The sequence below is a fragment of the Petaurus breviceps genome, unplaced genomic scaffold (assembly GCF_028583685.1).
Source record: "Petaurus breviceps papuanus isolate PSGF00001 unplaced genomic scaffold, PetGlider_PUasm1.0 90895, whole genome shotgun sequence".
Classification (NCBI taxonomy): Eukaryota; Metazoa; Chordata; class Mammalia; order Diprotodontia; family Petauridae; genus Petaurus; species Petaurus breviceps.
This window is the reverse complement of record NW_027187372.1, coordinates 28,960,755-28,988,158: the sequence shown is the minus strand read 5'-3', so window position 1 is coordinate 28,988,158 and position 27,404 is coordinate 28,960,755. Positions and strand designations below refer to the sequence as shown.

At 42.8% G+C, this 27,404-nt stretch overlaps 1 long non-coding RNA gene and 1 pseudogene across 1 annotated transcript; both read right to left on the bottom strand.

Moving 5' to 3' along the window:
* LOC138150931 (uncharacterized) lies at positions 1-26,303 on the bottom strand. The gene is made up of 2 exons (XR_011165694.1): positions 25,851-26,303; positions 1-303 (listed from the first exon to the last, which is right to left on the bottom strand). It is a non-coding gene; the product is annotated as an uncharacterized lncRNA (long non-coding RNA).
* Positions 22,105-22,870, bottom strand: LOC138150930 (large ribosomal subunit protein eL13 pseudogene; annotated as a pseudogene).
* Positions 26,304-27,404: the final 1,101 nt, after the last annotated feature.

Genomic DNA, 27,404 nt, shown 5'->3' with positions numbered 1-27,404 from the left:
TTTCTTTTCCTTTAATTTTTAATTTCCCTGGGGTTTTGAGTTGAGTATCAGAGATGGCCCCATACAATCATTCCAACTTTCTTTTGCTTAGGAAAGAACCCAAGACTTGGGTGAATGAGGCTTATTTGCATACCATTTGTGTGTGCATATAAAACCATCATTTGGGTAATTTTTAATTCAATCTTACATAATTTCTCTTGAGGCTGGCATTCCTTGAAATAGTCTTTAGAGGTCAGCTAGTTCCACTCATACATGATTTTCTTCTTTGATTTTCCTCATTCAATGGCTGTTGACAGGGTCCATCTGTTCCATAAGAGAAGGAAAAATATTCAGAGTCAGAAACTATGGTTGAGAAGAAACATGGCGGAGGCAGTACCTCAATCTCTCCCCTGCCCCACCAGCCCCTCCACACCTACACTAGTCCAAGATCAAATGCCTTCCAAATCCTTCTTCCCACCCAAGGGGAGATAATCTAGTTAACTTTGGGGTGACCAAAGGGGCACAGGTGACTTGACTGATGCATGCCGGGAGGGTGAGTATCCCTGCCATGTCTCACTCTTCTATAACCAGCCACCTCCGTGCCTTTGACCATCAGGCAGTCATCTATCCTGTTGCTTTCCTACCACCACCCAAACCCTTGCTCAGAAAATGATGGTCAAATCAACATTATCACTGCCACTGCAAAGGACTTGACGATTTTGTTCCGTTCTGCAACTCAAAATCCCTATAATTTAGACTCACCAGGCTACCGAGGCACAAGCTCACTTCTCTGCTGATCACACTCCACTCCTCCATACCCATCTGTACCAGCCTAATCATCCTTCCTGAGTCCCTACCCCATTCTATTATCCTTCTATATTTAATTTCCATGTACATACTGTTGCCTCCTCCCTCCCCCAACAAAATAGAAACTCCTTGAGGTCAGGAACTATTTCACGTTTGTCTTTTTATTCTCAGTGCCTTGTGCAGTTCCTGAACCATAGTAGGCACTTATTAAATGCTTATTCAGTGTTGCTTGTTGAAACAGAGCTGGAAGAACATCAGATATCATTTAATTCATTCCTACCCCTCAGAACCTCCCCAACACACACATCCTATAGATGATGATGATGGCAGACATTTAAAAGACACTTTAAAGTTTACAAAGTCCTTTGAAGGCATGTTCTTATTTGACCCTCATAACAATTTCATGTGAAAAGCACATAAGCAACATTATCCCTATTTTGTGGATGAGGAAACTGAGGACTTGACACAGGAAGTATCCTATCCAAAACTACACAAGTCAGTAGCAGAGACCCTCCAACTTCAATGCCTTTTCGACATCACTTAGGAGAACAGAAGTTCTTGGGGTCTAGGACAATCTGAACCGTCTTTTGAGATTAGGAATTACATAGAAGAAGACTATGGTTTTCTTTTGTAACGTTCTAAGTTTGGGAAGTTGGAGGTAGCAGGAGCTAAATTTTCAATAAATCTCATTAGCAGTTTGGGGAGATACTAAAGAATTACAATAAAAACTCACAATGTCAAGCATATGGGCTTTTCCAGAGAGGTTTCCTTACAACCACCCTGTGAGACAGGTAGTGTCCCTATTATTAATTATCCCCATTTTACACATAAGGAAACTAACCCTCTAGGAAGTAAAATGACATGCCCAGGGTCACACAGCTAATTAGTTTGATAGCCAGACCTCCAATCTGGTTCTGAGTACAAACTATTGTTTTTCTACTATACCAAGATGTCTCTAAACAAAATCAATCAAAGAGTACAGTTCTTCCCCTTAAGGGCCTTTCATTCTATTAAAAGAATACATCAAAAAATTCGTTTCTGAGAGGGTACTTGAGTGGTTCTTGACTTTAATAATAATTATTATTAATATTTAGTAGCTTATATATTATATAATAATTTAATAATAAAATATCTAATATTATTACAAATAGTTATACATTAATATTTATATGGTGTTTTAAGGTTTTTAAAAACGCTTTATACATATCTCATACATTTACATATACCTCTGCAAGGTAGGATTTATTAAACCCATTTTACAGATGAAGAAAATAAGGTTGTTAGAGGTTAAATGACTTGCCCAGGGTCACCATTTGAAGATTCAAATTCAAGTCTTCCCAACTCCAAGTCTAAGGCTCTATCCCCTATGCTCCATAGACACCACAAGGAATTTCTGATCTCTTTGAGAAAACTAAAGGAACACATGTGAAACAATTAGGGGCAACTCAGGGCTGACCACAAGTGCAAGAGGAGTTCAGGGAGATCCCTCTAAGTAGAAATAGTCAAGGAACAAGCCCTCAAACACAGTAGCATTTAGTAAGTGTTTGTGGAATGGAGGAAGGCAGAAGTCTTCACGGAGAAGAAGGGCTTTGAAAGAAAAGGTAGGAGGAAGGAGGGCAGAGAATGGGGAGCAGAATAACCTGTAAAGGAAATCCACTTAAGTGGAGACAGCTAAGTGGCGCCATAAGGCACAGAGCATTGGACCTGGAGTCAGGAAGACTCTTCAGGGGTTCAAATCTGGCCTCAGACACTTATTAGCCGTGTGACCCTGGGCAAGTCACTTAACCCCGTTTGCCTCAGCTCCTCGTCTGTCAAATAAACTGGAGAAGGAAATGACAAACTACTCCAGTGCCTTTGCCAAGAAAACCCCAAATGGGGTCATGGAGAGTCAAATATGGCTGAAAAACAACTCAACAACTTGACTGGAGGAGAGAGTGAATTAGAACAGTGAGAGCTATGTAGGGTGGGGCCAGAGCTTAAAGGTCCTCAAAAGACCTTTAATTGGAATTTGGAACTGGCACAATGGGCAATAGGGAGTTCCTGAAGCCTTTTGAGAAGAGTGGGTATGGTAACAAGATGAAGGCTGTGTTTTAGAAGAGTAACCCAGGGTTCAAAACCATAACTCCAAGTTCACATGAAGCAGGTTCAGTCCTTGGAAGTATCTTAATAGCAATTCAGTGGTTTGTGCATCTATTCAGAGTTGCCCTTAGGAACATCCAGCTCTAGAGCTTTGATTCTGCATCAGAATCCAATTTGTGTCTAGGTCTTTGCAATCCACCAATCAATCAATCAAGCATTAAGCACTTACCACATGCTGTCCTCAAGGGACTTACATTCTATTGGGAGATACATATGCATTTGAAAAACATCACCAGTCAGTAGACTCTGAGATTGTATCTTTATAGCAAGGCAGATTACACATTTATAGGTCTATATATGATACATACAAAGTAGATGCAAGGTAACTGTAGAAGGGAAGGCACTACCAACCAGGAAAGGTCCTCTGTAGAAGGTGATGCTTGATCTGATTCTTGAAGGAACACATTTATAAGGGACAGCAATGAGGAGAGAGTGGATTCCAGGAACGGGGGAGAGCTCATGCAATGGCACAGAGATGGGGAGAGGGAACAAGAAGACCAATATATCTAGACCATACAGTTCAAGGAGGGGATTTATACAGAAGAATAGAAAGTAGGAAGGGGCCAGATTATGAAGAGCTTCAAATGCTAGAGGTAAAGGGAAATCCATGAAATGTATGAAGTAGGGTGTGTGATGTGGTCTTTCGTGTGTGTGTGTGTGTGTGTGTGTGTTTCACATTTAGGGTGTGACACTGGCTTATTTCTGTGTGGAAGATGAATTGGAGATGAGGGGAAACTAAAGGCAAAAAAAAACCAATCTAGAGGCTACTGCAATAATCCAGGTGAGAGGGGATAAGGCCTGAACTAGGGTGGTGGCTGAGTGAGTGAGTGAGAGGGAAGAGAATGGATGTGAGAGAAATGTAGAGATAGAAGCAAGATTTTACCACTGGTAGAAACTGTGGGGTGAGTGAGAGGGAGGAGTCAGGGATTCCAGTGACCTGGATGACTGGAAGGGATAATGCTACTCTTGACAATGTTAGGAAAGTTGAATGGGGTGAGAGTTTGGGGAGAAAGGCAATCAGTTTTGTTTTGGACTTGTTGATTTTGAGATGCCTGTGGGACACCCCATTGGAAATGTCTAATTGGCAATTAATGATTTGAGAATGGAGTTTAGGAAACAGACTAGAGCTGGATATATAGTTTTGGGACTTACCTGAATGGAGAGGATAATTGAGCTCGCGGGAGCTGATGAGATCATAAAATGAGATAGTATGGAGGGAGATGAGAAGACGGTTCAGGATGAGCCTTGGGAGCTGATGAAATCACCTAGTAAGAGAATATAGAGAGGAAAGAGGAGAGGGCCTTAGGCAGGAGGACTTTGAAGTATGCCTACAGTTAGTGGGAATGATGTGGATGAAGATTTAGCAAAAACAGATTGAGGAGCAGTCAGATAGACCCCCCCCCCAAAAAAAAGGTGTAGGAGTGAAAGAAGAGAATGATGGGAGTAATCCAGAGTTGGGTTTTGGCCTCGGTAAGGAGCAATATTGTGTTGTTGTTGTTGTTGTTGTTTGTCCTTCGTTCTCAAAGAGGACCATGATGTCAAGAAAGTGACGCCATGACATGCAACCAGCCTCACTTTCTCCTCTGGAGTCATCTGGGTCTAGTGGCAAGAGAAGAGAAGAGTTCAAGGAATTGTTTATAGTTGAAGTAGTTAATTATAGGATCAAAATTTCGAAGAGAGGAAAGTGTAGTCAGAACAGGGGTGATAAGAGTAGCATTATCCCTTCCAGTCATCCAGGTCACCGGAATCCCAGACTCCTCTCGCTCACTCCACAGTTTCTACCAGTGGCAAAATCTTGCTTCTATCTCTACATTTCTCTCACGCTGGGAAAATAGTGAAGACAAGTTTTGGTGAGGACGAAGAATAGATAAAGGATAGTAAGGCATAGGAAGAGATGAAGTAATAAAAGTTTATCATGAAATAAAGGTATTTAGGAGTTCTTGGATTGTTTGTGGACAATGACATAATTAAGTTTGTAGCAAAGGTGGAATGGAGACATGTATCCTGGATGTTACAGAAGGCGCCAACTCTGCTAGAAAGGATGACCAGGGATAGAGGGTCATCAGGAGAGAGTCAGGTCTCAATGAGTGTCAGAAGATAAAGGGACCAAAAGAGGAAGGTCTAAAGTGAAAGAAAGTATGTTCACTGTTGACTGTGAGTTACAGAGGGAGATGGTAGGAAGATCTGGAGTGGAACTTTAAGGGGAGGGGTAAGGTTGAGGTGGATGAGAATGAGGGATTTGACATATAGAATTTGGGAGAAAGGTTTATTTTCTGCAGTCAGGGACTAAATATCACTGGGATGGTGAGAGAAAGGGTTATTGGGAATATTCTAGTCACTAGGGTAAATGGATTCAGGAAGATTATTAGTGGATTCAAGGATAAAGATAGGTGATCATAAGGTTCAAGGTCACCCACTGGCCCTGGCCCTCAAGTTTGGCATAGTCCTCAACATCTCTGCCTCACAGAAGTAAAATAGTCCTCATCACCAAAGAGTTTCCATTCTCCTAGGGGGAATACACCCTGATCAAAGATAAATAAATATAGGATATATGCAAAAGTAGTGGACAGTGATGGTGGGAGGCACTAATAAATGAGGAAAATCAGGACAGGTGGTAATCAAGCTGATCCTTAAAGGGAGCTAGGGTTCTAAGAGGAAAAGAAATGGGGAGAGAGAGACAGAGAGAGAGAGAGAGAGAGACAGAGAGAGAGACAGAGAGAGACAGACAGAGAGACAGAGAGAGAAATGGAGGAAGGGAGGAAGAGGGAGAGAGACAGAGAAAGAGAGGGAGACAGAGAGAGAGCAGAAGTGAAACACTAGAATGGGGGTGGAGAGGGGTGTTATATCAGGAATGGCCTTGTGCAGAAGGTAAGATTTGAGCTGCGTCTTGAAGGAAGCCAGGAGGTGGAGATAAGAAGGGAGAAGCCATGCAGTACAACTAGGGTAAAGGCAGAGTATTGGGAAAACAGAATATCATGTGAGAGAAACATCAAGAAGGTTCGTGGTGTCTGTGGCTCATAGAGCACACAGAAGGGAGGAAGATGTAAGAAACCTGGGAAGGTAGTAAGGAGCCAAATTGTGAAGGACTTTAAAAGCCCAACAGAGGACTGTATGGATTGATACTAAAGGAAATGGGGAGCCAATGAAGATTACTGAGCAGGGGGATACTATCACTTTGGAAACTAAGTGGAAGATGGATTTAAGCAGGGAGAAACTCGAAGCAGAGAGACCAATCAGAAGTCCACCGCAACAGTCCAATGTAAGCTGATGAGAGCCTTATCAGGGTGATGGCTGACCCAACAGAGAGAAGACATATATGCCACAGAGGGTGTGAAGCTAAAGACAAGACTTGACAACAGATTGTATATGTGAAATGAGTGCGAGAAAGAAGTTGAGGCTAATGTTGAGGTTATGAGTGTGGGGACCGAGAGGATGGTAATACTCACAACAGTAATAGGGACATTAGGAAGACAGAAGAATTTGGGGAAAATATATTAAGTTCTGCTTTAGACATACTGAGCTTGGGATATCTACATTACAACCAGTCCAAAAAGTCCAAGAGGTAATTGGTGGTGTGAGACTAGAGTGTAGGAGAGAGGTTAGGGCTGGCTCTCTAGATCTGGAATCATCTGCAGAGAGGTAATAATTGAACCCATGAGAACATATCACATCACAGAGTGAGATAACATGGAAGGAGAGGAGAAGATGGCCCAGGACAGAGCCTTGGTGTACAGCCAGAATGATTGCTCCTGACCTGGGTAAAGACCCAGGAACAGAGTCTTCAGAGAATCAGGAGAAAGCAGTGTCCTGAAAACTTGAGGAGAGGGTAGGGAAAAGACGGTAACTGACCATGTCAAAGACTGTAGAGAGATCAAGAAGGAAAAGACTGAGACAATATCATTGGATTTCGAGATGAAGAGATCATTGGCAGCTTTGGAGAGAGCAGTTTCAGCTGAATGATGAGATTGGAAGCCAGACTGCAGAAAGTGCAAAATAGAGTCAGAGGAGAGGAAGTGGAGACAGTCAGTGTGGACAACTTTCTCAAGGATCTTAGCCAAGAAGAGGAAGAGAGATGTAGAATGGTTGCTAGAGGGGCAGGTTTGTGGTTTGGTTTCTTTTGGTTTTGTTTGTTTTAAGAATGGAGCAGATAGGATCTGGTGTGAGTTGTTTTCAGTCGCATTCATGACCCCACTTGGGGTTTTCTTGACAAAGACACTGGAGTGGTTTGCCATTTCCTTCTCTAGCTCATTTTACAGATGAGGAAACTAAGGCAAACAGGGTTAAACTGACTTGCCCAAGGTCACACAACTAGTAAATATCTGAGGCCAGACTTGATCTCATGAAAATGAGTCTGCCCGACTCTGGCCTGGCACCTTATCCACTGTACCACCTAGCTGCCCCTCTGGTGTGAGCAGCAATTCTGCTTTTCAGGTAACTTCCCTTTGCTTCAACTTGTCATCTCTGTACCTTCCCACCCCATCCAGATTGACAAAATGACTGGAGAATTCATTGCTTTGGAGTCCAGAGAGTTGCCTTTCTCAGTCATGCCAAAACCAATTGATATTAGAAAGACTAGAGATTTACATTTCTTCCCTAACCTCCCTTCCTATAGCACTTTCCCTTTCCCACAAAGAAAGTGTCAGTAAATAAATTCAAATTTCGCAGTTTCCCTTTCCCCAGCTCTGACACACAATCCAATGCAGAGAAGCCAGTCAAAGGAGAAGCAATTTATCTTGCTTCTTCTCCCTAACTTCCTGCCTCCTTTGTCCTCACCTTTTGGTTGGTTGGGCTACCAGGGAAGGGGATGGAACCCAGGAAACGTCAGTATGAGATGGAACTCAAACCCTGGGCTGGGAATGTCAGTTTCTCACCAGCAGAGCATGCTAACCGTTTAACAGCATTGAAAGTTGACTTAATATCCATACCTCTTCTTTTTACAGTTGAGGAAACTGAGACCTAATGAAAACCCTGAACCCTCAAGCAGAGGCACATTCCCCAAAGCTCCGTCTTTCAGTGCCAGTGGCACAGCTGGAACCTGGGAGTTTGGTCTCCCCTTCCTAAGACTTGAGCCTGAGCTGCTTCTCCTGTTAGAAATGTGTCTGCGCCGTGCATGCTTAATTGGTTTCATTACGCAGAGCCTGGGGCTGACTGCAGGCCCATCACGACCTCTTCTGTCCTTCACAGGGAATGTGCCAGGCTAGGTTGCTAAGGCAGGGACTCACTGAACTTACACAATAGAGATGGGTAAGAGAGCTGAGGGTGGATTTCAGGTTGACATTTTGCAGATGCTCAGTTCTCCTTTGCGGGAAAAGACAAGAAAACAAAGCTGAGAGTCCTGGCTAGTTCCACAGGGGTCAAGAAGACAGCAGTATCCAGTTTTCTCTCCCATTGGAAAAGCAGGTGGCAGGATTGAGGGAGTGGAATATGTAATGTCTCTTCCAGATCCCAATTATTTTCTTATTTGTCAGATCTCATCTGCTTCCCAAAAGACTCACCCAGGCATTTGGCTGCCCAGTCCCTTAGCAGAAACCTGGAGGGGTGAGGATTAGGACAAGAGGGTCATTAGTGGAGTATGTCTGAAGGAACGTAGTCTTCTTCCTGTAGAGGGTCAGTCCAGCCTGCCCTTAGAATAACTTTTGGAAGAGTTCAAAGTAGTTCCCCTTGGAATAGTTTTTGAGGAGTTCAAAGTAGTCAATCCCCAAGAGATGATAATATGTGTTTAACCAGTTCATTGGTTCTGAGGTCAGAGTACCTGGATTCAAATCCTACCTCTAACACTACCATTGTAATGATAGAGATCAATTAATTTCCCGGTGCCTCAGTTTAATCATCTGAAAAAAATGGGGTCCATTCCATTGGATGATCTCCGAAGACCCTTTCAGCTCTAGTGATGTTCCTATGATTAGGTAGGGCAGTGCATAGAGCACTGGACCTAGAATCAGGAAAACCTGAGTTCAAATCCAACCTTACGAGCTATGTGACCTTGGGCAAGTCACATTACCTCTATCTGCTTCAACTTCTTCACCTATAACACGGAGTTAATAGTAGTACCTACCATTTGATTTGATAGTACTACCCTGATTTGAGGATCAAAGAAGATAAAATTATAGTTCCTGTTATCTTATTCCCTTTCTGTTATCCATCTAATGATCGATTGATCGATCAATAGATCTATTTATCTACCTACCTATCTACCTAGTAGACAACTTTCCTCAAACAAGATGATACCAGGCTCACTCTAAATCCTATAATACCATAGAACCATAGGATTGGACATCATACAGGAACTTGGATACCATAGTCTTTGAGCAGCTTTCTTGGAGTTTTGATCACTGCTACACCTTCATGGCTTCCCCTACCCTCAAAAGTGCAGAAAGTAGAGCATAACCAATAGCCCACAGGGCAAATACCCCACAGCCTTCAGAGAGTATCCTGCCTTAACTCTTTCCCACCCTTAGATGGACCATTTTCTAGTAAGCTTTTAGGGACCCTGCTATTAGAACTCAGCAATGGCAAGCCCCTGGAGGTGCAGCCTGAGGTACAGGAAGATAGGTTTCTCACTTAGTCATCTCAGGCAGGGACTATTAGCTTATTGGGAGGAGAGGGTGGAATGAATGACTTTCCATAAGGCTGTTGACTTATAGTCCTGCAATTTTGTTGGTCCAGCCAGCCATGGAAATATCTCTTTGAAAAGTGGAATTCAAACTGGTTAGCTAAACAAACATGGCAACTTTTTCCTTTCCTCTGTGCCTGGGCCAGTGCTAAAAGGTGTTCCAGGATGCTTCCCCCCGCCCCCAGCAAAGGCAGGGAACAGATGAGGATCAGTTCTCACCTGCCAGATGCCTTGTGTTCCCTGGGGAGAGGATAAACTGAACAAGGGACTGGAAGAGGAAACATCAGTGGGAGAGAGGGCGAATTTCCTGGGCTAGAAATGCCAATCTCTCATCAGTATCCTGTACATAGAATCCTAGAGCCACAGAAAGGACTTGAGAAAATCTAGTTCACTCCTCTCATTGGAAAGATGAGAAAATTAAAGACCAAAGTATCACATACGAGTACATGGCAGGTCTTGGATTGGAGCCTAAGTTTTCCATATCTTTTGACCTACGATCCATTGTTCTTTCCACCATGTATTAGGCCAGCCTCCTCATTTTATGGTTGAGAAAACAGAGGCCCAGAAAAGGCAAATGAGGTGGCATGCTGTGAAGGTGTACAGACACATCCTCTTCCTTCCAGAGGTTCGCGGCCCATATGGTCGAGAGGCTCATATATTCCAGAGATATGTACACAAAGGTGTGCCAACAGCAAAATAAGATAACAGATGCACTAATATGATAAAAGGAGATGATAGATGCTTCTTAAGTAGCTAGATATGACCCATTATTATTGGTAATAACTTTGTTGATATTATTATTTCTAATAATAGCAAAGAAAAACCTCAAACACATACGAATAGGCAACAAGGAGCTCTTATCATATACAAGTGAGGAGTCAGTACATTTTCGGGATGGAAGGCAAGTCAGTGTAAAAGAGAAGAGAAAACAAAATCAGAATCAAAAGACTCAGTTTCTAGTCCTATCTCTACCACTGAGTGACCTTGGGGAAATCACTAGAATGTCTCTGCATCTCATTTTTCTCATCTATAAAACAAAGGGTTGGATTTTGGTATTTTTTAAATTAAAGTTTATTTTCTATGTATATATGATTTCCTCCTGATGAAATGTAAACTTGAGGACAAGGATAGTTTCATTTTTGTCTCTGTATCCCTAGTTCCTGCATAGCACATGGCACACAGTGGGTGCTTAATAAATGCTTATCAAATTGGGTTGAGCAACTGATCCCTAAAGTTCCTTCTGAATTTAACATTTTATTGAGTCTATTTTGTGAGACCTTCTGTCATCAGTGCATAGTATTGTGTTGTGTTGGACTTTGGGTAGAGGGAGGCACATAGAGTATTACTCAAGGACAACCCTTCCTTGGCTTAAGGTTTCAGTCTGTCTTTCAGGCTCTCCACCCCACCCCATCCCACCTCTGTGCTTCCCCCAAGCCTTAGACTGGACTGGACCTCCTGGGGTCTTGTGAAGTTATCTTCAATGAGGTTATCTGGGTGGGAAAATCTCCTTTCTCTAAAAGGACCTAAAGCCTATCCCATTCTCCCTTCCTAGATCTAGAGGTCATTTTTCACACTCTTCCAGGCTCTCTCAGAGCCAAGATTCATAAAGGCCCCAAATCACAAAGTAGTGAAGGCAAGATCAGAACCCAGGTCTCTCACCCCCTACTCCAGGGTGCCATCTTGGCAAGGAACACAATACATAGAACATGGCCTGCTCCTCTTTGCTTGGCTTGCTTCTTTGTATCGAGGCTCCCTCCCTTAAAACCTTCTGTCCAGTACTTCTGTCCCAGCCCTGTTTGGCATCTGGAATGAAGAAAAGCAGGAGCCAAGAGGCAGAGGTCAGTAGGCGGGATGTGCAGAGGCAGTCCCTTAAGTCTCTCTTTCCCTTGGGTAGAAAGATTTCCCTGTGATAGCGGAGCCAAGGTTCTTCTCACCTTTTCAGCCGCCTCGGACAACATGAGAAAACACTCAACTGGCCAACTGGTCCTGACGTTTACAGAGCTGTAAAAGCCGGGAGCGGTGGTTGCTTTTCTTTACAGAGTGGTTAAGCCACAGACTTTTAACAAGAGAAGAGGAAGGAAGATTGGGCAGGGCTGAAGGATGGGATCATGGGCTGGTTAAAGAAACAAAGCCATGATCATGAAGGCTGAAAAAAAGCTCCCCTCATCAGGGGTGGCCAGGTGGCTCAGCAAGTAAGAGCATTGGCCCCAGTGTCGGGATGACCTGGGGATCAAATCCGGGCTCAGATACTTAGCACCACACCCAGAAATAACTGGCCGTGTAACCATGTAACTTAACCCCAATTGCTTAAAAAAAAAAAAAACTCCCCTCATCAGGGCTAGGGTGGCTCCATACAGCTCATCAGATTTCTCAATGGATCCTACAAGAAAGAATGTCAGATCTGCAGTTTAGTAGGTATTTAGAGGAGAGAGAGACACACACATAGCTAGAGAGATGATAGATGGGAATGGTTAGAGAGAAATGACAAATGATAGATGGATAGATAGAAATAGATAAAATAGATGACAGCAATAAATAAAAATAGAGATAAATAACTTATTAAGTGATTATTAATGGGCCAGTAATTGTGCTAAGGATTAGGGATGCAAATACAAGCAAAAAAAAATAATAATAATCCCTACCCTCAAGGAGCCTACATTCTAAGGGAAGAAGATAATCCATAAAAGGGGAGAGAAGTGGGGGAGGAGGAGGAGAATATTTTCCCGGAGGAAAGACTTCAGGCAAAGAGGTAGAAAAGTCTAGAGTGAGAAGCAGAGCCAGGAGTAAAGTGAGCATGATCTGGGTGCCTCATGAAATGATAATACAATTCAGAGACTCACCAATCAGAAGAGAGAGCTGCAGAATGAAGCCATCTCCAGGGAGAGAAGACTAGAGCAGGAAGGTAGAGATGTCTGCAAAGTGAGGAATGAAACCTGGAGTGATGTATCAGAAAGCACTTTGACCCTGGAGTCAGAAGGTTTTGTTTTTTGTTTTGTTGTTCAATCATTTCAGTCGTGTCCAACTCTTTGTGACCCCATTTGGGGTTTTCTTGGCAAAGATACTGGAATGTTTTGCCATTTCCTTCTCCAGGTCATCTTATAGATGAAGAAACTGAGGTAAACAGGGTGAAGTTACTTGCCCAGGGTCACACAGCTAGTAAGTATCTGAGACAGACTTTGAACTCAGGTCTTCCTGATTCCAGACCCGGAATTCTATCCAGGGAGCCACTTGGAATCAGAAGACCTGGTTTCAAATCCTACCTCTGATCCTTACTACCTTTATGACCATGAAATCATTTACCCTCCCTAGATTTCAGGTTCCTCATCTTTGACTGGACGGAAGGAAGGCCTCTGAGGTCTGTAATGTAATGCCAAGGAAAGGCAACTTCCCAGGTTCAAAATACCAGCATAGGTGCTCTCTATTTTATTCAGTGACAAACCAAGAACAGAGAAGATCAAAACATGACATCATTCAAAATACAGCATTTACTAAGTGTGATTAAATAATCTCCAAGTACTACCCCACCCCAGGATCTTCCAATCATTCAATCAATTACAAAGTCCCTGTTCTAAATACTACTCCACCCCTAGGCTATACCTTAATTAAGTCCACCACAAAACCCCTCTTCTCAAATGGAGATTAGTTTCCAAACATAGGTAAAGTACCTTCATTTGTCAATCACAGAGCACAATAAGGTCAAAAGTTCCCCACCCCCAGGATCACAATTGAATCTACCCCAGAATTACATCAAGTTTAAACACAGCACTTAATACCCAAATGGAGGTCTTTTCTTCATCTTGACACGAGGCAAGTTCTCAGCAATCTTAGTTCCTGGGGAGACAAGGCTTAGCAAGGCCATAAGATACATTGCCAGTCCCTTCATGAATTTATCCTCTGTCTGTAGAACAGTCCTAGAACCCCTGAACACATTAGCAAAGCCCTCTCCCAGGATTTCTGTAAACATACAAGAAGAAAATCCTTCTTCAGGGCTTCTGAACCAACAGAAAGGCTCCCAGACCCCTGCAACAACAGCACTGTCCTATTTTGTAGCAGCAAGCACCCCAAGTGTCCTCAGGGTTTGCAGCTACCACAGGTTCTTGGATCTGCTTTGTTAAAGGAAAGCAACTCAAAATGGGTTAGCAAGCTTACTTTAATCAGTCAGACATATATCATTTACCTTGTTCAGGAGAAAAGGTCAGCACCCTGAACCTCAAAGTATACAGGCATAATTATCAAGACAGAAACATCAAGTAGACAGATTTCCAAACTGTCCAACCATTACATCCATACCCAGTCAACATCTGGGTTTCCACATTCTGGGTTTTTCAAAGCCGGGGGACTCTCAACAACGGCTTCCCAGAATTCAGATCAAATCACAGAACACTTCTCAAAGTGAGTCCCAAAACAAAGCTACACATCAGGGCTTATATAGCCTTCTCCTGGCTCAGAGAATGTAACAACCTTTTTGACCCACAGGCCAATCAAAAAGTATCTACTGAAAAACAAGCCTCCCTCCCCAGGCTTCTGGTGCACTTTAGCCTAGGGGCAGGGAAGATCTTTAAAATTTACATTCGCATTACAAGGTCACTCATGGTTCTAAGTCTTTGATCCTTTGACTCTCAGAGGTCAACTAGTCCAACGACTTCACTTTATAAACAAGGAAACAGGTCTAGAGAAATGAAGTGGTTTGCTATATGTATATTAATTCTTCTCTCTAGGGCTCAGTGTATTCACATGTAATAGAGGGACATTGGATTAGATTATTTCTAAAATCCCTTCCATTTTTAATAATATGAGTATGAATCTATGAAATCTTTTCTACCAAAATCAGCATCTACCAAAAAAAAAAAAAAAGCATCCAATGCTGCTCTGTGATCATGGGCAAATTGCTTCAAATTTCTGAATTTTGGTAGGGAAAACATGGGATTTTGAGTTAGACTGCACTTGGATCCTGGCTCTCCGATGTATTTCCTATGTGAGCATGTCATTTTTTCCCTTCTGGGCATCCCTTTCTCATCTATAAAATGAGAGAATCGGACTGGATGGTCCTTAAGATTTCCTTCCAGCTCTAAACTATGACTCTTGCCGCACCTGACTCCTGCAACCCAAAGGTTATGTGTAACAGAATTTGACAAAGAAGGACCAAGTGGACCCAGAGAGAAAATGTGTAGGATTAAGCAGCAGGCTACAGTCAAGAGTTCTAATCCTGGGTCTTTCACTTTGTGAAATGACCTCCATTAAGTCACTTAACCTCTGAGCCTTTGTGGTGCCCTTCTAGAACAAATGGGAACCTAAACTACCTCTTGGCAGCCAGAGGGAGCTAGCCCTGATGCTGATGTGAAATCCTCAATCAGAGTAGCAGATCGGAAGAGACAGACACATATAAGCACAGGGAAACCCTCTAGGTTATAAGCATCCTTGAGCTAACAGCCATAACCGAGCTTCCCTGTGGTTGAGCCGCAAAGCAGGATAAAGAGGGTGCCTGTGAGGGAGACAAAGTGCTTATGGGGTGTGACAGCCCAGCTGCCTGTCAGTTATAATCACCACAAGCCACAACTGTATTCCAGGGCTAGAGGCTAGGTCTGAAAAGCCGTGGTGGGAGTCAGGAGACTGGAGAGGGTTGGGCTGGGGCTCAAATCTGTGCATCTTCCACTACTAGCCAAAGCAATGGGACTTGAACTTGGGGGCAGGAGGGGGAGGGTCTACACTGGGGGCATCTACACTGGGGCATCAGGGTCTGATTCTCTGAGGTCCTTGGCTCTGCCACTTGGCAGCTATGAGACTTTGGGCAATTTATTTCAGCTCTCTAAATTCAATTTCCTTACTTGTAAAAGGATACTAAAGTCCCTTCCATCCATAACATTCTCTGGTTGCAAAACACAAGTTTCTGCTTGGATGAGAGAGATAACTAGAGTTTTGTCTGAGCACTACTCCGCCCCATCCTACCCTCAGGGAGCTTACACTCAGAACTCATAAAGAAGTTTGTATTCACCTGTGTATAGATCAGTTGTGAGAATATCAACAACTAAAAGAATCAGGAGGTGAGACAGTACCAAGACAAAGCTGCAGTACTGTAGAAAACCCTCTTAGGCTTAATTTCATTGAACCTCAGTTTCATTATCTGAAAAATGGGGATTATGCCTGAGGGAAGTCTTCAGTGCCTCAGGCTGCCTCAGAACTGTCTAAAAAAGGTAATGAGATAAATCTGTCACCCAACTTCACTCTTTATTAAGAGAAGACTACAGTAATTTTTCTATTTATATGTAGAGTTAAATTAATTCACTCATTAAACAGGTAAAGAAACAGTCCCAGAATCAGAGTTGAAAAGGACCTCAGTGACCATCAAATTCAACTCATACACAGTCCAGAGTCCATATATTTCTGTTAAAGCTCAACTCCAGTAACATTCCTGATGGTGACCCACTCCTGACACCCCTAATTCTCGGTGCTAATTTATATGTGTGTGTGTGTGTGTGTGTGTGTGTGTGCGCGTGGATAGAGAGATGGATAGATGACCGAAAGTTGTTGTTCAATTTGCTTCAGCCATGCATGTCCAATTCCTTGTGACCCCATTTGGTGTTTTCTTGGCAAAGATACTGGAGTGCTTTGCCATTTCCTTTTCCTGCTCATTTTACAGATGAAGAACTGAGGCAGACAGGGTAAATGACTTGCCCAGGGTCACATAACTAGTAAGTATCTGAGGACAGCTTTGAACTTGGGAAGATGAACCTTACTGACTCCAGGTCTGATACACTATCTACTGTGCCACTTAGCAATGTGTGTGTATGCATATATGTATAAGTATCTGTGTGTCCGTTAAGCATGTGTGCATATAGATATACAAATGAGCACCACTCCAATGCAACAAAATTCATTTAGCACCTACTAATAGTTACACATATATATGAGTTTGTTTATATATGTATATAATTCTATATATAGTTGTTAGTATTTATATATAATCATATTATCTAATTTATATATAGTTGTTAGTATGAAATTTTAACTATGTAAATTATATTTATGTATAAAATATGACTTGTATAATATGCATAATATAATACATAAAACGTGTTTTATATAGAAATACAATTTATACTTATAAATTAGTGCTAACAACTATATACAACTATATGTAAAACTAACTCACCCATATGTAAATATTAGTAGGGCAATTAGGTTGCTTAATGGCTAGAGTGCTGGTCCTGGAGTCAGGAAGACTCATCTTCCTGAGTTTAAATATTCAGATACTCATTAGCTGTGTGACCCTGGATAAATCACCTAACTCTATTTGCCTCAGTTTCCTCATCTGTAAAGTAAACTGGAGAAAGAAATGGCAAACACTCCAGTATTTCTGCTGAGAAACCCCCAAATGGGGTCACGAAGAGTCAGACACGACTGAACAAGAACAAATATTAGTAGGTGCTAAAAATAATTTGGTTGGATTGGATTATAATCTGGCAGATGTGAAGAGTGCGTGCGTGAAGTCTCTCCTCTCTCAGACGCATCTTCTTCAGTTGCTAAAGTGATATTCTTAAAGTATGGGACTGATCATGTCGCGCTCTCGCGTGGCTCCCTATTTTCTCTAGAATCAACTATAAACTTCTCTGTTTGGCATTTAAAGGTCTTCAGGAAGTGGCCCCCCATCTACCTTTCCAGGCTTAATGTACATTATTTACCTCCCTGAACTCTTCAGTCCAGCCAACATGGTCTTCTTGCTGTTTCTCACAGCCAACATTTCCATTTCCCATCTCCCTGACTTTGCTGTCCTCTGTACCTGGAATGTATACACTTCCTCCTCACCTCTGCCTCTGAGAACCGCTAGTTTTCAAAGCTCCGCTTTCTCTCTCCCCAGTTTCTCTTTACTCTTTCTAGAGCGGCTTCCTCACCCTGGAAGTTCACTCCACCCTTGGATGCCTCACTTCTCCGAGGAATGTTCTGCCCCTGTGCTTCCTTCCTCCTATTCCTCTCAGAATCTCCGTTTTAGGAAAGTACCCAGACCAGCCATGTCTTCATTCCTTTCTGGGCTGCACTCCTGACTCTCTGGATTTTCTCAAACATCCCAACCCCTGCCTTCCACTTTCTCTATGTCTCACCACCAACTTCTTCAGCTTCCTCTTTTAGTCTAACTTCCCCCATTAGAATGTAAGCAGCCTGAATGTAAGAGACTATCCGGTTTGTATCTGTATGGTGCTTAGCACATAATAAACACTTAATAAATGCTTGTTAATTTGATTTGACCCTCTAGCCTTCCCTTTTGCCACTTTTTTGTGTCCCCTACTCTCATCATCAGTTTCTATGTATTTTGGTTTTATGCACATGTTGTCTCCCCTGATAATATGTAACCTCCTGGAGAGCAGGGATTCATGATTTTGTCTTTGTATCTTTATCACCCAGCACTGGACCCACCCAATAGGCATTTATTAAATTTATTTTTTTTGGAAGGGGGAAGGCAAGGCAATTGGGGTTAAGTGACTTGCCCAAGGTCACACAGCTAGTAAGTGTGTCAAGTGTCTGACACCGGATTTGAACTCAGGTCCTCCTAACTCCAGAGGCCAATGCTCTATTCACTGGGCTACCTAACTGCCCCTATATTAATATTATAATATTAAAATTATTTGATCAATTGAGTGATGGGAGATACCATTGACTAACTCAGTCAGTACTGTACACACAGTACAATTAAGGGGCATTGTGAATCAAGTGCTGTCCTTGGAGTCAGAAAGACCAGAGTTTGAAACACTCCTAGACGCGGAGTCCTGGGCCCTGGCTTTGAATTCTGACCCTGCTCCTTACTGGCTGTGTAATCCAGGCACCTACTCTCCACCTCAATTTCTTACCCGTAAAGCAGCATTTTCACCAGAGGTTGTCGTGGGGTTCAGAAGGGATTATAATAGTGCACTTCCCTAACCTTAAAGTGCTGTGTAAATGCTCTCGGTTGTTGTTCCTCTGGGAATTTAAACTGCAAGATCTAACACCAGGCCCCATCTAATCTTTGTATCCTCTCCCACCTTCCCCAGCACTTATCATAGTGCTCTGCACACAGTAAGTTCCTAATAATCATTTAACTGAATAACTGACCTTTATATAATGCTCTGAGGTCTATATGCTCAATAACTCTGTGTAATACATGGTACAGGCATTTTTATTCCCATTAAACAGATGAGGAAACCAAGGATCATAAATTTAGACGTGGGGGGAGCACCTTACAAGGTGTCTAGTAGTTAAGTACCTTTCCTAAGATCACACAGGGAGTGCATGGCAGAGTGATAATTCAGAGCCAGGCCCTATAACTCCAGATCTGGTGGTTTTTTTCCTACAGTAGCGTGATGGAGGCTCGAAGTAATTTTTTTTTGGAAGGAGAAGGCAAGGCAATTGGGATAAAGTGACTTGCCCAAGGTCACACAGCTAGTAAGTGTGTCAAGTGTTTGAGGCCGTATTTGAACTCAGGTCCTCCTAACTCCAGGGCCAGTGCTCTATTGGCTCAAAGTAATTTGCCCACAGTCATATAACTAGTAAGTATGATAGCTGGGATCCAAACCCAAGTCATAGAAGTATAGATTGAGAGCCAGAAGATACCTGAGAGGTCATCTAATTCAATCCCCTAATTTTACCTGTAGCCAGATAGGACTTCCAATGGAGGCTATGCATGCTTGCTGGAACAAATGCATTAACCACCACCATTCACTGCTACGGTACTGGATTAAAGTTAAGTTCTTTCTTGATTCCAAAGCAGTCTGGGGTAGGAATAGACTCAGAGATCAATAAAATTGCAGAAATTTTCTCTCCAATTGGCTAGTCACCATATTGGCCTGAGGCAAGGTAAATCACCTTTCTCGCCCTTTGAAGTTAGATTCTCTCTGGGTCTTAAACTAAGTACTTACTGATTTGGATGTAAAATAATTCTAAATGACCATTTAGAATTAGTTTAATATTTGCATATCAGCATTCCTGCCCTAAGTCTCCATGGTCACATTCCTAGTAGAAAAGTTACATACAGATGATGAAATTGAGGAACAGAGAGATGTAGTATATTCACTATATTTGCTTTTGTAGTGAGACCTCTGGGCTCATACCCCTAGAGGGAGGTCTGTTACATTTCCTCCTCGGGATTCTAGGGCTATCCTGAGGGATTTGCTGGTGTCTCTTATCTAATGCCTTGGGGGCTTGAGCCCCTACTGGTTTGCCCCCAGTAGATACCTACCACCCCAATTTCATTTAACCATTTAAGATGGACTAGGTTTTACAAAGGAATAATTACTTAGAAGATTTAGCAAGAATAAGATTAGAAACATTTTCTCCAACACCTTAGGGGTATACTTTCTCCAATCTTGCATTAGTCTCTAGGAAGAGTGGGTTCAAATTTAGCTCGGTTTCTACATAGCATTGGTTGACACATCCAAATGCCAGATGAGTCCTTGTCCCAGTTATTGCTGGCCTGGGTCCCAAAGGTCACTCCCAAAGGTTTCTCCTTGCTCCTCTGGGCATGGATATTGACCCTTATGTAAAACCCACCAGGATGCCTGGCTGCTGTCAGTGAAGGAGGCAAGCTAAGAGCAGGGTAACCAAGAGAAAAAAATGCTCAAGAATCTAGATGCTAGTACTTTTTGAATGCCTCAGCAGCCAGTCAAAAAGCCTTCTATTCACTGGGTGGTTACCTGACTGGAACCAATTAAAGAATATCTATGCATACTTTAATGTCTCTCCAAGGGACCTCTATTATTATCATCACCATTCTCTGGGAAGAAGACATTTCGAGCTATTCCACAGTTTCAGAGGCACTCAAAGCATGTGCTAGTCCCTATTCCTCTTTAATATCAATTTAAATGGCAAAAAAAAAAAAAATAGCTAATTTATGTAGTGTTTGCTATGTATCAGCAACTATGCTAAATGCCTTACAATTATTATCTCATTTGATCCTCACAACAACTCTGGGACATAGGTGCTATAATTATCCTCATTTTACAGTGGAGGAAACTAAGGCAAAAGTTAAGTCATCTGCCCAGGATCACACAGCTAAATGTTGTTCAATCACTTTTCAGTCATGTCTGACTCTTTGTGACCCCATTTGGGATTTTCTTGGCAGAGATACTAGAGTGGTTTGCCATTTCCTTCTCCAGCTCATTTTACAAATGACGAAACTGAGACAGGATGAAGTGACTTAGCCAGGGTCACATAGCTAATTGTCTGAGGCTAGATTTCAACTCAAGTCTTCCTGACTCCATGCCCAACACTCTCCATTGCGCCACCTAGCTATGCCAAAGCAACATTAGAATAGATCAACAGGCTACAATATGAATTCTATCAGAGGGGATGAAATTTTTCTCCCCACCCCTTTCTGCCTGCTAGTCAGAAGGGGAATGGGGACTGAAATGATTGGAGAGACAAAGGGAGCTTACCCTAGGGGAGCAGAGGATGAAGGAGGAGGTACAGGTGGTTCTTCAGTCCTCCCACCATGCAGGGTGTGTTGGTTTATCCTGCTCTGGTTTGCTAGCATGCACGCTCCCCACTTCTCATTGCCTCCATGCCCATGCCTCAGGGCTGCTTGCTTTCTCTGCTTTCTAAAACAGAGGTAATGCCCAGGACCCCTCGCTACCTTCCCCTTCCCTGCTGGCTCAGTAGGACAGCATCACATGGGAAACATGGTTCTTCTCTTCTGCCTCTCCATGTGGCTTCTCTTTCTCTTAGTCTTGTGTCCTCTCAGTGGGAGGAAGTTCCCCCAAGGTCAGAAGCCTCAGAACATTGGGGAAACCGGATAATAACTGCAAATGCCATCACTGCCCTGAGTCTCCACAGTAATGTTTCTAGGGGAGGGTTTACAGAAAGATGAATGAGGACACTAGAGATATAGTGATCGGACCATGAACCAGTTAGTAAGTGGCCAATCTAGATTTAAACCCAGACCTCCTGGCTTCAGATCCAGCCTCTTGCCACTGCCCCACAGATCTGGCTCCAAGCTCACCGTTCTTTCAAGTATATCACACTGCCTGTAAGCAACAGTCTAGACGTACCCACTCCACAGACTAACACTCAAGATCCCATCGTGTAGAGCATCGTCTATACAACAAGCCTTTATTTGCCAGCCCATCCCAGGTGGCAGGGTATTATCAGCAAATACAGTGATTGCCTATTTGTATTCAGTCTTTCCACACATAGCAATCAATACTCATTACAACACATAGGGAGAAAACTCCTGGGAGACAATACTGAATGGAGGAGCAGCAGGGAGTAGGAGGATGTGGAGGCAGCTGGGTATAAAAGAATGTGCTGCTGCTATTTGTATTTAGTGATTAATAATGCACCAGGCTTTCTTGGTGCTTCTCATCCCCTGATCTCTAAGCACTTAAGAGGTATTGTTTGATTTTTTGGTTTTTTTCTTTCTTTCTTTTTTCATCGTAAAGGCTCCCAGAGAGGGAGAGGCTTGGCAGGGAATTAGAGAATGAAAGATATGTGTGAACAGATTGAACCAGGGTTATGGCGTGAGGAAGCAAAGGAACAATTGAATTGTCTAGGACCGCTGATGACCAACGAGGAGACGTATCCAGGGACTGTGGGTTCTAAGACTCTTTTTTTATTTTTATTTTTTTATTTTGTATTATTTTATTCAAAGTTCTCAGAGGCTGTTTATGTTTTCTTCTTCACATCTTGTTCTGAATCCTCCTTGACTCTTTTTTTCCCCAGATTCCAAAGAGAGGCCTGGGCCATTCAAGGACTAGCAAATGCTTTGAAATTCTTTGAAATTCTTCTCATCTTCAGTAATGACACGAGCTTTCTCTTTCTTGTAGACATTTCTGATGGGCATAACTGGTCCTGTAAGCTCGGTTGCCAACTTGAGTTCTTCAGCAGAGCTATCTCCCTTCTTGGGTGCAGATGGTTTCCTTGAGAAAAGGATCAGTTTGGAACGATATTCTTTCAGTCGCTGCATATTTGCCTGGAGAGACTCTGTAGACTTATTTCGGGGACGACGGTCCACAGAGATACCAATGGTCCATGCCACTTTTTTTTATGGATACCAGCCACCCGAAGCTCTTCCAAGCTGAATCCTCTACTAGCACAGACTTTGGTGTGGTATCGGACAGTAGGGCATGTCATGATGAGCCGGTTAGGACAGGATGCAGGGCGAGGAGCAATTTGACGGGCTTTTGCTTGACAAGCCTTTCGCCTTCTGATCTTCCTGTCAGGCTGGTTAAACCATGTGGCAATTCCTCTTTGCCAGTCTTTGTGGAAATGGGGCTTCAGAATCATGCCATTTAGGCTGGGCGCCATGGCTGCTTAGAGCCCTCCTCACAGGCACCTTAGACGACCGGAAAGGGGATTCTAAGATTCTTGACTGTTGTTTTTTTTTCCTTCCAATGAGGAAAGAAAAGAGAGGAGAAAAACAGGGCATGGAACAGCATCTGGAGATGCCATCAGATGCTATCTTCTTGGGCTAGAATCAGGACAAAAAATATCATAGCTAGCATTGATTAAATGCTGGTAACACTATCCATATTTTCCAAATGAGGGAAAAGCTAAGTGATTTGCCCAGAGTCTGGTAAATATCTGAGCCAAGATTTGAAATCAGGGGTGGCTAGGTGGTGCAGTGAATAAAGCACCGGCCCTAGAGTCAGGAGAATCTGAGTTCATATCTGGCCTCAGACACTTGACACACTTACTAGCTGTGTGACCTTGGGAAAGTCACTTAACCCCAATTGCCCTACCTTCCCCTCTCCAAAAAGCAAAAAAAAAAAGATTTGAACTCATCTCATTCCATACCCATTCTACCACCTAGGTACTTCTAGTCCTGGCTCTGAATAGTTGTGTGACCTTGTGCTAATCACTTACATTCTTTGGGCCACATCTCCTTCACTAGTAAAATGAGGGGGCTGGACCAAATGATCTTTTAAGACATTTGCACCATTCAACAAGCATTGTTCTAGCACCAACTATATAAACAAACAATGTGTTAGATGCTAGAGATAGAAAAACAAAAATATAACTGCTTCAAACTTGAGGACCTTGCAATCTACTGGATTCTTAGTATCAAGGAATCTACCTTTTGTGGTTAGATGACTATGACCTCCAAAGCCCTGTGTTGTACCCTCTTCTCTCTTTATTCCATGTTGGCCTTATCAATTCCCATGACTTTGGTCATGGCTTCTGTGAATGGCTCCCAGATTTAGATCTCTGATGCCCAGGCTTCCTAGCCTGCTTAAACAATTCTTGGGTGTGCCAATGTCAAGCAGAACCCAAATGTCCCAAACTGAACACAGAACATTTGTGTACTTCATTCATTGGGTAGTCCCTCCAGCAATGCATACTATGACCTCCTAAATGAACTTCAAGTGTTGTTGCAGCCACACAAAAAAAATTCATCATTCTGCCCTCAATCTGCTGCTAAGTTCCTCTGAACACAGTCAGATTCATCTTTAGATATGAGACAGAAATGAACCTCTGTTGTTTGACAGACTTTCCCAAAGTTTATGTTTTGCTGCATAGCCTTGGAGAATCCAAGAGTCACTGTGAAATATGGAAATAGGACCTATGTGGAGGAAACTATCATATGCTTCCTTAATTCTAACTCTCTTCTCAACTTGTCCATTTTTGTTGATGACAAAGTCCATCGTCCACCCAGTCGCCCAAGCTCCAATCCTTGGACCATCCTTTGACTGTTCTAGCTCCCTCATCTCCCCCCAAATCAAGCCTATTGTTTCTACTTCTACAATAGCTCTCCCCTGGTTCTCCTTTTCACCTCTCATATAGCCACCTCTTCCTACTTAAGGCCATTATCATCTCTCCTCTGGACTATTGTAATAACTTTTTAGATGGTTTCCCAGCGTGAAGTCTCCCCTCTCCAACCCATGTTTCACATAGCTATCAAAACAATCTCCCTATTATTGCCAGGATCTATGACACTCCTCTGCTCCCCCACTATCACCATTACCTATAGGATAAAACATAAATAGTTTAACCATCATTCAAGGTAATTCTATAATTTGATTCCAGTCCGCTTCTCTGGCCCAGTTTCACACAATTCCTCTTTATACATTTTGTTTCAAATAACTCACTGTCCCCCAACTTCATTCTGTCCCCTAAGCTCAAATCCTGAATCTGTCAATTAGTACTTGTGTGACCTCAAGGAAGTCGATTAACCCCTGTGAGCCTAAATTGTCATATAAAATGAGGGTATTGGGCTAGACGGTCTGTAAGTTCCTTTTCAATTATAAATCCATAATCCTATGATCAGAAAAATAAAGCCCTCTCCCATCAATGTGTTTTTGTCTACATCATCCTTCATGCCTAGAACAGTCTCCCTCCCATATCTCTCCACTTGCTAAAATCTTTCCTTTTCTTACAAGGCTCATACTGCCCAATAATCAAGAAGTGTCCTGGTTAACTGAGAATACACCTAGGATTATAGACTGGATGAATAAAGCCAATTTAGAGGACTCACCTAGGCAAATCCCAAATTCACAGGTGGTCACAAGGGTTCTAATTCCTCCAGGTCAGTCTTCTCTATTATACTCTCCTTTCAATTGCCTCCTCCCAATTGCATTTCGAATAAGCACACTCATACTAGTAAAAGTCTGTAGTTAACATGGTTTGTAAGGACAAAATGAACTTTTAAGACATGAAAGGTAAACAGACTACCATTCCTAGAAGGAAAGGCTTCAGGCTTCAAGGACAGAACTCAAAGAGAAAACAAATACAAGATTGCCATCTTGGAGGCCATATTTGAAGGGATAGGAGTCAGCAACATCGCATCTGTCCAAACACTCTATGTCTGATCATCCCAAACAGCCTTGACCCCAGAGTGCTGGTCCCTTTCTTTGTGCAGGAAGGAAGGCTGCCCTTCTAGTCTCTCAACTTCAGGCTCCCCTCATTAAGCTCTGAGTACCTTCTGTGCTTCTGATCAGGAGCTGGTTTCCTCTTCCAGTCACACTACTTCTGTTTGTCCTGACTTTTGAAGGTTACCCATGCTGCATGTTGTTCATTGTACCAATTTGTAATACGTCAATCTCAACTCACCTTAGGTCCTGGGTTTTCAAAGACCAATTCCCTTACATGAGCAAAACAAGTTTACTTTTAATCTGGAATGTAGGATAGCAAGGCTAGAGTCGAGGACCTATAGAAGCAGTGTCAAAAGTGGGAAAGGTAATAAACAATCAGGTGTATTGAACCTCTGATCCCAGGGAACCAAACCGGCTTTGGGAATAGGAAGGTCCGAGATCACATGATGGGCATGAGTACCTCTGCACTTCTAGTCAATTCTCCCATTACAACATCACTCATATCCAACCCTTCCCACATACATTCCTTTAACACTACTCACCCAGACTGTCATAAGCTCCCAATGTAAGCCTCCTGGTTGAACTCAAGGCTTCCAGTCTTTCTCCTCTACAATCAACTTTCCATACAACTGCCAAAGTAATCTACCAAAAATAGGATATTCTATCCAAGTTACCTCCCATATTGAGAGGCAAGAACCCTCTTCATATTGAATCTTGGATATAATAAAAACTCTTCAAGCTGTCATTTAAAGTTCATTACCAGATTCAAACAAAAAAAAAAGTCACATAACTCTTATCCTAGTATCCCCAAGCCTGGGGCTCCTACAGATGAGTTCAATACTGGAAGCTACTAATAAATTTCATAAGGGCCAAAACCCTCCTGGGTCTGGGTTTATCCCTATAGCCAGGAACTCCCAAGTGACCTGGGTTGGATGGACTAAGAATAAGTGAAGAAACAATCCTGGAATGAGGCAACTCCTGGGACCAAAAAGCATGAAAGCTGTTAATCTTTGATGCTCATGACTGGACTTATAATTACCACAGACCTTGTCTTGCCAATAACCTTCATCTGTTCCTCTATCTGCTGCCAAATTCACTCAGCTCCTGGATGCTAGTGGCCTTCGGTAATTCCTACTTAATGTCTCTTTGCATTTCCTCTACTCCCCAAAGAAAGCTGGGAACTAAATATACTGCCAGAGGCATCTGGTGCCTAGACCTGATAGACCCAAAGGCACAGGCCATGCCTAATTTCATGTTCTTGTGTGTGTTTGGCAGCCAATCAGTCTTTATGCAAATATCAGTGCGAATAAGCCTTTGTGGGGAGAGGAAGGAAGAGGGCCCAGGCTACTACTCATACCTTATCCCAGACTGGAATTCATCCTTTAAGTAGCCTCAAAGGGCAAGTACCAGCACTGACCAGGAGATGGAGATGGAAAGCATGTGGTCAGAAGATGCAGTGTGTCAGAAGGTAGTAGGCTATGGTTGTTTTGTTCTCTGGGTTTAGTAAAACTGACTTTCCTTCATCAGAAACCAGCTATTTCCCCATTCTCATGCATTCCATTATAATGTGTGAGAAGCAAGACTCGTGCAGCGTAGGAGATAGAGGCTAATTAAATCATCTGCTCTGTGCCTGAGCCTGTCACTTCTTCCACTTACTTCAAATGTAGCCTGTATCTGGCCCCACACAGCACTGAGTCTTAGCAGGCTCTCCAGTGCTGGGTTTCAGGACCAGTCTCTGGAGAACAAGAACACAGTTAGATAAGAACAATTCTTATTCACTCAGGCTTTCTGTTGTCTCTCCTACTGCATAATGATATTTGTTCACTCAAATCCCACTAATTGGTGACTCTCCTTTCCTGTAACAAAACCACAGCAGTCAATTTGAGACAAAGGACTTTCTTGCCTAGAATAAGCCAGCAACCTTTCCTTCCTTCCCTCTCCCTGCCCACCCCCTCCACCCCTGCAGCTCCCTCTCTCACCCTCTAGGTTCTTTCTTCCCCTGGTGAGATAAGAAGGGCCATCTGGGAGAAACCAGAAGAAAGCTGATTCTCTTCTCTCTCTCTCTCTCTCTCTCTCTCTCTCTCTCTCTCTCTCTC